Source organism: Brienomyrus brachyistius, chromosome 17, assembly GCF_023856365.1.
Source record: "Brienomyrus brachyistius isolate T26 chromosome 17, BBRACH_0.4, whole genome shotgun sequence".
NCBI classification, from domain to species: Eukaryota; Metazoa; Chordata; class Actinopteri; order Osteoglossiformes; family Mormyridae; genus Brienomyrus; species Brienomyrus brachyistius.
The window spans coordinates 20,832,047-20,843,171 of record NC_064549.1 but is presented as its reverse complement, the minus strand read 5'-3'; the positions used below and the strand labels follow the sequence as shown (position 1 = coordinate 20,843,171).

Below are 11,125 nucleotides of genomic sequence, written 5' to 3'. Positions count from 1 at the left end.
AACTGTACATTCCGTTCCATGTACAGTAGTGATATGTAGCAATCATGTGCTCCAGTCAAATGTCCAGCTGCATGAATAATAATGGTGGCTTGTTTGGATAAAATAACTTAGGCTGAATACTTGAAAGCGTGACCTGGGTGAGGTAGAGAGGAAACAGGGTCTTACAAGAAGCAGATATTGTTCTGTCTGTGTGGTTTTTACTCTTTGCAAAGTGAGTCCAGCACAGTGCAGTCAGTGGGTCAGTCTTCCTGAGCTGCATCTAACCAGTGGAAACATCTGCAGCACTGCAGAGAAGCACTCAGCAGACAAACAAACCCAAACAGCTTACAGCTGTATGTCACTTTTGGACAGAGGTGGACAAAGTACACAACTTCACTACTTGAGTTAAGTATAGATACTCCTCGTCAAATAATACTCAAAGTTTTTCAGTTAATTTTTTACTTCAGTTAAAGTACTGGAGTATTTGCATCTAAAAATACTTAAGTATTCAAAAGTACATTATGTTTTAAATGCAAGACATTTTTCAGAACCTAATGACTCCTGAACACCCCACTGAATACACTGACTGGCTTGTACATCTTGTAGAATAAAAAGCTTGTGGAATATGATACAATGACTATAGAAACACAACTGACATAACAAAAGTACAGCCATTGTCATTTTCATCTTATTTAACACCCCCCACCCCACTCACACAAAAGAGCATGGTAGTGTTCTTACAGAGCCGTAGCAGTGTGTGTGTGTGCATGTGTGCATGTGTGTTTGTGTGTGTGTGTGTCTATGTGTGTGTGTGTTTGTGTGTCTGTGTATGTTTGTGTGTGTGTCTATGTGTGTGTATGTTTGTGAGCCAAGTAACAAGACAGGGAGCAAGAAACAAAACTCCTCTTTCTTAATTATCCACATCGTTATTAACGACACAGGTATATATACAGGTACATATACAGGTACATGTATATACTCAAAAATACATCCAGAACACACAATTAAATGAAAAACGTAATTTAAGAACACTTGAAATTTTCATTCAGTTTCTTTCATCTGTTTAATATAATCGATCAGTCCCTGTGCGTTTGCCCCAAACCATTCAGCATGGTACACAAGGGAGACAAGTAAGCATGTGTGACATCAAAGAACTGATTGCAGCAACTCAGCCTTTCCACAACATTAAAGCCGCTTATTCCCCCCCATGCCATGAAGAAATAATCTCTGTGGCTCCCCTCTCCCCCTCCCTCAGCCCCCAGTCTGGCTTGAACATTTGCACTTCCAGTAAAAATGCGCCCCAAACACACTGACACCAAACTCAGCACCGGTGCTCCGTAAAATCTCGTGATTCAGTCTCAGAAGCACTGGCTCCCCTGCCCTCCTCTGAACATTATTAAAGCTACACCCTGAACACTCTGTGTGACTGACATGAATGAGAAGCATCTTTATTCATAATCTCTGTAGCGGAGGTCAGAATACAGAGTGTCATTATTCCCGTCTTTCTTCTGTCTCCTGGGTTTTGGCTTCTTAAGGTTCAGGGCAGCGTAATTCAGTGTGTCCTCGTCATGGCACTGTGGAGACAAAGATGGCAGAATTGGATGGATCAAATCGGTTTGCTATTACCTATTTTCACAAATAGCACTTAAAATGCTGATCCCAGGATGGAAATCAGTCTGAGGTTCATTTGTTTTACTGACGATTTGTAATTTGAAATATTTATTACATACTTGCTTGCGTGACCATTCCACTTTTGATATATCACTGTTCTTTTCATCTGTTTAAAATATATAACACATCAATATATTATTTAATTTCGCACGGTATCATACCGTGGTCAGATAACATTCCGAATTTTCAAGCAATCAACATCCTTTTTGTCTCAAAAATGAAAGTAAAAATGACTTCTGTCAATTTAAGTGTGCATGTTTGGATACGTGTCATTTGTTCTCATATATCATATATAATAAAATTGCTATAAAGGAGATCTTGGTAATAAAAGTTATTGATATGCAACTTATTGCAACATGTATATTTCAATAGATTTTGCAAAATATGAAAGATATAATACAAAAATGTAAATCTTACAGTACAAAAAGGTTTATATAAATAAGGTGAGATTTAATAATGGATTTTAAAACTGTATTACCTGCAAGAGTGGTTTTAATATGAAAATGTTATCTATCATAAAACAATTTTATATTTCTATAATTTGTTAAAATCTACATTTTGTCCTTCTGAGTGCATAAAGCCGGGCAGCGTACCTGCACAGTGTGTACAGGTCAGTTTACATCTTATACAAATGAGAGCAACGTTCAGAATAATGCTGCAAGATAAAACTATCAGCAAGCCAGAGTGAAGAGGATCCAGCAGCTTCTGAAAGCCTGTAACAAAGAGATAGATTTCAGCATAATGATATAGAGACACATTTCCCATTTGCTTACATTACATTAGTTAAAGATCAAATCGATAACACATTACAGCAGTTGTTTTGTAAATAGTCCATTTTTAACATGAACTTCTAGTATTTTGCATTTTAACAATTTATATTAATATTTGAAATAATTATTAAATTAGGCTCCGGACCCCCCGCGACCCAATAGGATAAGCGGTTTGGAAAATGGATGGATGGATGGATATTAATATTTGAAATAATTATTAAATTAGGCTCCGGACCCCCCGCGACCCAATAGGATAAGCGGTTTGGAAAATGGATGGATGGATGGATAATTATTAAATTAACATCTGTGTAATTTAATTTAAGCACTTAAATTAGAAAATTCATTACATTAAAAAAAGAAATAAATGTCTTAATAGCAGAATAAGCTAAATAAAACTTTGAAGCAGATATACTCTCCACACTGGGTGCTACCATCTATATCCAGCTGTGTGCCGTTCCCAAACAGCATCTCCCCACACTGGGTGTTACCATCTATATCCAGCTATGTGCCGTTCCCAAACAGCATCTCCCCACACATGGCCACAGCGCAGTAGTAAGTCCCAGCATCGGAGAGGCTGAGGTTCCCCTTGGGGAGGCTGTAGACGCAGCTCCGTGTAGGAGATCCAGCCTCAGGGCTCTTCTCACACTCATCACTGCTGTTTCCATGGCTGTAAATGACTCCAGGAAGGGATTCTCCTGATCCATGTCTGAACCAGTAAACACTGTGTTCTCCTGCACAGCTCCCAGTCTCTATCGTACACTGCAGGCTCACAGAGTCTCCTGGCTGCAATGTGTCAGACACAGGCTGCTGTACCACAGTCCTGCTGTTGGAGTCTTTACCTGAAAAGCAAAATAGTCATGATGACAGCCCTTTGAGAATAACAATGGAAAATACAGATCCTCAAAAATTGTTCTTACAGATTTTTGGGAACTGAATCGATGTTCTTCTAGCCATCCAAGAAATCAGTAACTTCTTGGAGAACAGCTGACATTCTTCTCTCTTTTTATTGTATTACTGCTTATTAGTATATATCAGGTAACACTATACATTAACTGCACCTACATAATACCTAAATAAAAATTATATGATAATAACAAACATTATAATCATATAATGTCTTGTATTAATGTATGAAGGTAGATGAATATAATTAATTTCAATTCAAAGAAATGAAGTGTGTAAAGTGTACTTTATATTTTCATGATTTTCGTGACTTTACATTTGGTTTATGTTGCCCCTTTTCCACAGGAAGGTATTTATTGTTTTTGCATATTTAGCTCTTGATGTGTTTTGGTATTTTTGAGCATTTTGCTGTAGTACCTGCATAATTTAATTCAAGAGCCGAAGAGCTGTTTGCCCATTACTAGTTTGTCTATCTTTTAACATTAAAGAAAAAGTATACATAGTAAAAGGAATTACTTGGTTTCGTAGTTCCTCCTATTTATTTTCTTATGCACACAAAAGTAAGTTTTTCCATTCAACCATAGCACTACAGCGAAAAGCAAAACGTCATGGCAAATACAATTATGCTTTATTCCAATACACATTGCTAATTTTTCATTATTATTACATTTATTCAGCATAATATCTTCAAAGGTTTCATGATTTAATTTGCAATCTTCTGGCCTGAAATCTTTTCCTGCTACACTGAAGACTCTCTCAGCGTGTGCAGAGAAAGCTGCAGCCAAAGGGTTGGCATCCTCTGATAAACATGGTTGGTTCAGGTATCGGTGACATTATGTGAACCTTTCATGGCAGGAATAGGGACTAGTTTGACTTTTGATGCAGGAAAAGTGTTTGGGACGTTTCTTAGGTTAGAAACTGCCGTCACTGCAGCCAACACTGACTTTTAAGGAGAGACACTCAGCTCTTCCTATGAGCAGATCCACCATGGTGCACAAAATGACAGTATAATTATTATTTTAGGTGACACTTCAAATGTTGCATTATTTCATTCTTTACAAAACGACATTTTTATAACAATGATGTATAACAATGTTAATGTGTTTATGTATAATTCATATTTAAATTAAAGTTCATATTTTAGTTAAAAGCTACACCTACAGTACGTATATGAACTTGAATTTGAATCCAAACCCTTTTTCGTTCTTCTTCTTTAAATTCAAATATAAATTTCAATGCCACAACCTGTTTTCAACCACAATTCAAATGTAATTCAGATTAACAAAATGAACTGAAATTCAAGTTCATATATGTATTCAAAATCCTGAATTTTAGGATACGTATTTGAGAATTTCATTCTCAAATCAGTTCTGAATGGTGCACATCCCTAGTTCATATGTTAAATCATGCATTTTTTTTTTCAGAGTGAATACACACTGACTGCTCAGATAAATAACGTCAAAAATAATTTTCTTTTGTTGCTTAAGATTTTTGCACAGTCCTATACTGTATATAACAACTCAAACATTTTTTTATGTTATTTGTTTTAAAGAGGCTGCAATGTGTAACATTAACATCTGTATAAAGAGAAGGTTAGGCTTTTGGCTGACAGCAAGCAAAATGCAACAAATTGTATAATAATAATAATAATAATAATAATGAATGATTTTTGTTTGATGTTTAGAAAAACATTTATGGAACAAAGCAGACAATAAGGTATCTTTGCTAATTTTATATTGACAAACAACTAAACTGTCAAAATTATTTTGCAGGGAATAATCTTACTGACATTATAATAAAGCAAATATGAAAATAGTTGGAATCTCATTTACCTGTGATTATGACAAAGGTTCCATTCCCGAAGGTGACCTCATGAAGAAACACAGCAGCACAATAATACACTGCAGAATCTGACGGCTCCACGTTAGAAATAGTGAGGTTAAAACTCCCCTCTGCATTCAGTAAGGAGTAACGTTTTATGCTTTTATATTCCTTGTAAAATTCACCAGGTACGTAGAGAAGTGCTTTCGCCATGGGCTGGGGCTTCCGACCAACAGCTTGCTTAAACAAAGTAACAAAAGTTGTTTCTCCTTGACAGAAGCATGTCAGGGTCACACTGTCTCCAAGCTGAACCCTCATCAGGTGACTGGGCTGAACAACATCTGTAGTCAGTGCAGTGTCTGCAAAAACAGAAAAACAAAAAAAATCATAATCAAATAAGACATATAATAGTAATCTAAATAACTATTAACTATGATGCAGATTAAATGGCCAAATTCCACTGATCACATCATACAGATAAATGAAAATATTAAAATCCCAAAATAATTTATATTATAGGGCCTTACTAATGAAAATGAGAAGACCAAAGAGTCTGAACATTTTTGTGCTTCCACTGTTTAGAATAAACTGCTCTGCTGCTAAGTGAGAGATCATGGTCGTGGTCGGGATGAAAGGGCAGGAAACAGAGAGGAAACAGAGAGACACACATCAGGCTGATCTGATTGGCTGTTCACATGGGAACTTAAGTAACAGTGAAAAAGCATTTTAATGTGCACTTACATGACGTTTATTAATTTACTCCTTAACATCCAGTTAAAATGAGAACAATTAGATAAACAGGAGCAGATACTGAGCATATAAAGTTCTTTGTACAGAGTGCTGAGATACTGTGGGAGAGCATTTGCTAATCATCTCTCTCAGACAAGCTCAGCACAGTATGAGTCTGTTATCTATCTGATATTAGACAGTCTCTCATACAGTAATAATAATTGATACTTTATTGGTCCCTGTGGAGAAATTGTCTTAACTTCTCTCTCAACTTGCTCTCTTTTTTTTAGAGTAAACAGAGTAAGTTGTCTGCGAAGGGCAGCCACCCATAGTGATGCCCAGTGAGCTGGGGGTTAAGGGCCTCGCTCAAGGACGCAGAGATGTGCTGTGGCTGGGTTTGAACCAGCGACCATCTTATTACAAGCACACAGGCATTAGATCTTCTAATCACACTTAAAAGGCAGATTAAATGTTCTTTCCACCATGCAAACAGAATGTAAATTGTAGCTTTACTGCTTAGATTTACATTCACACATTTGCACTTAAAACAAGCATTTTAAGTGATGTACATGAGAGTAAATGGTGAATCAGTTTATTTGCCACTCTACACATTACATTGGCGCCCATTATAAGTAACTGTACAGTGACATTGCAGTTCCTCAGTTGCTTTGATGCATTTCTGGAATCACCCTTAACATCTGCAAAACTGTAAGTGCATTTCCCAAAACAATTCGTGCAAACAGCACCACACAGATGGACTGTCTACAAAAAAAGTCATAGAGGCCACCAGCAGCCCGAATACCACACCGTAAGGCCGTATGTTAGGATGCTCTCTATGGCAGAGCGGTAGGAGGCCACCAGCAGCCCGCATACCAGACCGTAAGGCAGCATGTTAGGATGCTCTCTATGGCAGAGCAGTTGAAGGTCCTGATCAAGAAATCCGACAAGTTTCCCCAATAAGCCAGTAACCCCGCTTCATAGAACAGGCCACAGGACTGGTTTTGGTGAGATAGTCCGAGTAGTAGGTAGAAATCAGGATGGAGACTGAGTGTGGGTCTAACAGGTGAGCAGATGTAGGACAGAATGTAGAGCCCTCTGGTGGAGTGCCTGTGCATGACTGAATGTATGGTTTGGGTCTGATGGTCTGAATAGTTGGTAGAAATAGGCACCTTCCTACCTGATGTGGTAGGTCTAGATAAGGGGTCACCAACATGGTGCCCCAAGGATGCCCCCAATGACCACATGAGTTGCCCGTGGACTTGTTCTATAAAATAGCACAACTCACCAGCGAACATCATCTAAAATTTTATTTTGTCCTGTTTCTAATCTATCACATTTGCATTTATATAGATTTGAAATTGAATATAAAAAAGCATTTAAAACATGTTTATCATGCATGAAGTTTAGACATGTTTAGGAGGGCGTTTAAAACTGATATCAAACTTCGTATGGCTCAGTACCCGTGAAGTAGCTCTCCGTTTTAAAAAGGTTGGTGACCCCTGGTCTAGATCTTGCAAGTTTGTTTGTACTGGCTGTGTGAACATACTGTAGCACTGTTAAGAATATGCAACACAGCCTGAGTTGGGGATCTGCTGTATGCATCAGTAATATAATGCTTTGTCCTTTTCTAGGCTGTTCATTAAGACATAAAGCCTGAAAGTTTTCTGAATGGCATTAATGAAATTGAGCACTGCCCCCACCTGCTGGCCAATTTATTAAAACATTGAAATCGCTGTCTGCACAGGCTGACGTGTCATTTAAGTCTGATAATTTTCTATGAGTCAAACGGCAAGAAAATGACAAGAAGTTAAAAACATGGAGTTAGATGAAGGAGAAAAGATTACAAATTTGAAGATTATGAAATCAGGACATGTCAGCTAAGTCAGCCAAGGTGGGTCTTAAACATATGGACGGAAGTATGAGCGCTAAACTTAAACGGGTTCACTTGTAACCGCTGCCACCAAATTTCGTTAAATTGCTGGGGAGGTCCAGATACATGAGACAGGAATAGAAGGATTATTCTTTATTAATATACAGACGAGGGTTACAACCCTCCCTAGGGCAATAGAAGGGGATACCTGCCACGGGACATTCTAAAACGCTTAATGTGAAAATGCGTAACGCAACTTAATGTATTAAAACAGTCACCACAAATCACCAAATTTCTCGCGAATGTATCTGGCCATAAAGACTTACCTGACAAGAAATCAAAACCGAAATGCTAGGAATATGGACTTTAAGCCTTTTCTTTATGGGCGTCAATGGAGGGGAAAACGCTTGATGTAAGATGAAGTCCATATTCCTAGCATTTCGGTTTTGATTTCTTCCCTGGCATGGGTGACGGGTACACCACGTTCCCAAAGCCACGTTAGCCTCGAGCGAACTGCCCGGAGAAACCGCTCACACCAGCGCTGCAACCCGATCTCCTCCCCTTTTAAACACACATTTCTATGGCGTTAAATTAGTGCCAAAAGTCGTGCGCATAAAAACAGAAAATCCATGCTCTCTACGCGCTCGCGATTGCACAGCACTCACTCACTCGCTCGCCGTTAAATTAGGGCCAAAAGTCGAACCACGCGCGTGCGTGTGCTCGAGTGCTGAAAACCCATCCCCTCTACGCGCTCGCGTCTGCACAGCACTCGCTCGCTCGAATTTCCCGCTTCGTCTTACCGTATATAAAAGAATGGGCCAATGTACGGTAAATTGCATTGTGAATAAAATTTCTTAATACAACATCACAAAGCCAATTTAATAAATTCAAATCCTGGGAAGAACGCTCCTCAGATATTAGTTCTCGGGTTAGTGTTAGCAGACTATAGGCGAAACCACCTTAAGTGCTATCTGTTAATGTTTATTAAATTAGCATTAAAATGGAGAGGTTTATAATATCTTTTGTCCTTGTAGCTGCTAAATACACTCATTATTAAAGCCATAAAGTTGTCTGCCTACTACATTGGAATCTCCACTGAGTAAGTGTTTTTGATGGATTTTATTTAACTTTATTATACTCTGGTCCTTAGATCTAATGTCATACTTCTTCACTTATATTGTTTGTGAAAAGGTTTACCACGGTCAAACAGAGCAGCCACTACATCATCATACATGAACAAGCACCTCACAAAACAAAAACATTTCATTTTCATAATTAAAACTTTTGAATGGTAGGCCTAGTGTGTGGATCAGAGACAAGATCTTGACACCTCATTAACTATAATTTGTTCTGTGAACAGCTCAGATACCACCTTCTCGAAAGTCTTCTGCATAAAATAGAAATAGGATTCAGCGCGACTCCACTAAATTTGGATTACCTGGAGTTCCTTTGTCATCAGGAGCTGTATCTTCTGCAGGCCCTGTCTAATCACATTGAAGTACCTCCTGCTATCGCCCTGGCTTTGCAAGAGCTCTTTGACCTTGTGAGGGCACATCTGGAACGTCCAGCCCCATGTGTCACACAGGAAGTCGCTGCCACCAATAGACGACCCAAGATTTTGATTGAAGAACAATGTTTGAAAGAAATGCTCCATACTCAACTTCCTGTGCCTTGCATAGCCACACTGATGGGTGTTTCAAGAAGAACAATCTTAAGAAGAATAAAAGAGTATGAGCTCTGTGTTAGGGAACTTGACAATTTGGTTTCTTCTGTCAAGAATGATCTACCAAATGCAGGCTACAGGATAGTCAATGCAGGCTGCAGTCAATGGGCTACAGGGTTCGGTGGAGAAGAGTTGCAGCCTCCATGCATAGGGTTGATTCCATGCGCATCATATAAAGGTTGTCAAGTCTTGGCTGTGTTGTACGCAGAATGTACCAGGGCCTTTGTCTCTAGTACACGTGGACACAAACCACAAGTTGATCCGGTTTGTATTACCAGCAAATTTATTTGGAGTAAACCCTGGGTGGATTGGTGTGAGGTGGTGGTGGGGCTTTGGAGAAGATTTCCTGCCGATCAACACTAGCAACTTATATCTATCTGTCATGGAGGTCTCGGGACTCACAGATATTCAGAGACATGTGGATAGTTTACCAGTGGTTTTCAGCAGGAAATAGTTATTACTACAAATTGTCACCCCCCCCCCCCGCCCCCCACGGAAACTGGATCTGGCTATAGTGGGAAAATCTTTTTTTTTTTTTTATTTGTGAGAACTTGAAAGCAAAACAAAACTTGGAAAAAATATATGCTCATTCACCAATTTTCTAATCTGGGGTCTAAAGTGGTCAGGCTTGCAAGTGTATTTGGTTATTTGTCTATCCTAGCCTGTTGCAGTGTATATTTCCTGTATATTTTGCATGTAAAAAATGTTGTTTGTTATGTCAGTGCTTAATATTATCATGTAGTCTTCATGAACTTTCTTCATCTTGGCCAGGGACTGCATTTGAAAAGTAGCCACTTGACTAAAATTGGCACATTTTCAGAAATGCCAGCAACAATACTGATAATGAACACCCCTCTAACTGACTCTCAGTTGGTTTAGAAAAAAGACTTTTAAGAGAAAAGAAAGCCTTCCTTTGGTTTTGCATTTTTCTCTTTTTTGTTGGCTGTGCACAATATATTAGAAGAATACCTTACAATTATATTAGTTAAGAAATAACAGATTGCGTATATACAATATTAAGGTGATAACAACAACCCTCACTGTCTCTAGGTGCTGCTTCAGACAGGGCATTCTGCAGCAGGGACACCACCCGTCGTGCAGCATCCAGCAAATCTCCCTATCACAACAGCCCACATAACAGAATAACATTAGTGTATGATTCAGTAGGGCTAGTCCAGGTCTGGAAAGTAGTTGGGCCAGATTTTTAAACCAAGAAATTTAGCTGGGCCAGACATTTTCAGCGGCCCAGTAAGCAACAGGTAATGGCATTTTAAACAAACACAAATCAAGGTACATTATTTTAAAAAACTACAACTGAACAGAATCTGAGAGCAATATTTTTTTTCACTTCTGAAATGAGAAAAATATTTTGGTCGTATCTGACCTAGACGCATCCCAAAGAAAAAAAATGCCTATTAGATGGTAAACAGACATAAAGAAAAAGGGAAAAATCGTCTATAATCATCATCCGCTTATACTGTGGTGATCCATTTCACCCACACAGGCATGATCACCATTAGCGGTTTCCACATTATTGTCGAGGTGACTATTCACTTTACCTCTGCTTTCTCCGACATCTTCCTGATTCTGCCGCCAACAAGGGGCTCATAGGGTGGAGACTGAGGGTGTTAAACAGACCAATCTTTTGTCACTGAATGC

At 38.7% G+C, this 11,125-nt stretch overlaps 1 long non-coding RNA gene across 1 annotated transcript; it reads right to left on the bottom strand.

Annotated features, from left to right (window-relative positions):
- Positions 1 to 1,252: 1,252 nt before the first annotated feature.
- LOC125711336 (uncharacterized) lies at positions 1,253 to 5,738 on the bottom strand. Its single transcript, XR_007382996.1, has 6 exons — positions 5,672 to 5,738; positions 5,156 to 5,503; positions 2,909 to 3,259; positions 2,244 to 2,363; positions 1,710 to 1,756; positions 1,253 to 1,553 (listed from the first exon to the last, which is right to left on the bottom strand). It is a non-coding gene; the product is annotated as an uncharacterized LOC125711336 (long non-coding RNA).
- Positions 5,739 to 11,125: the final 5,387 nt, after the last annotated feature.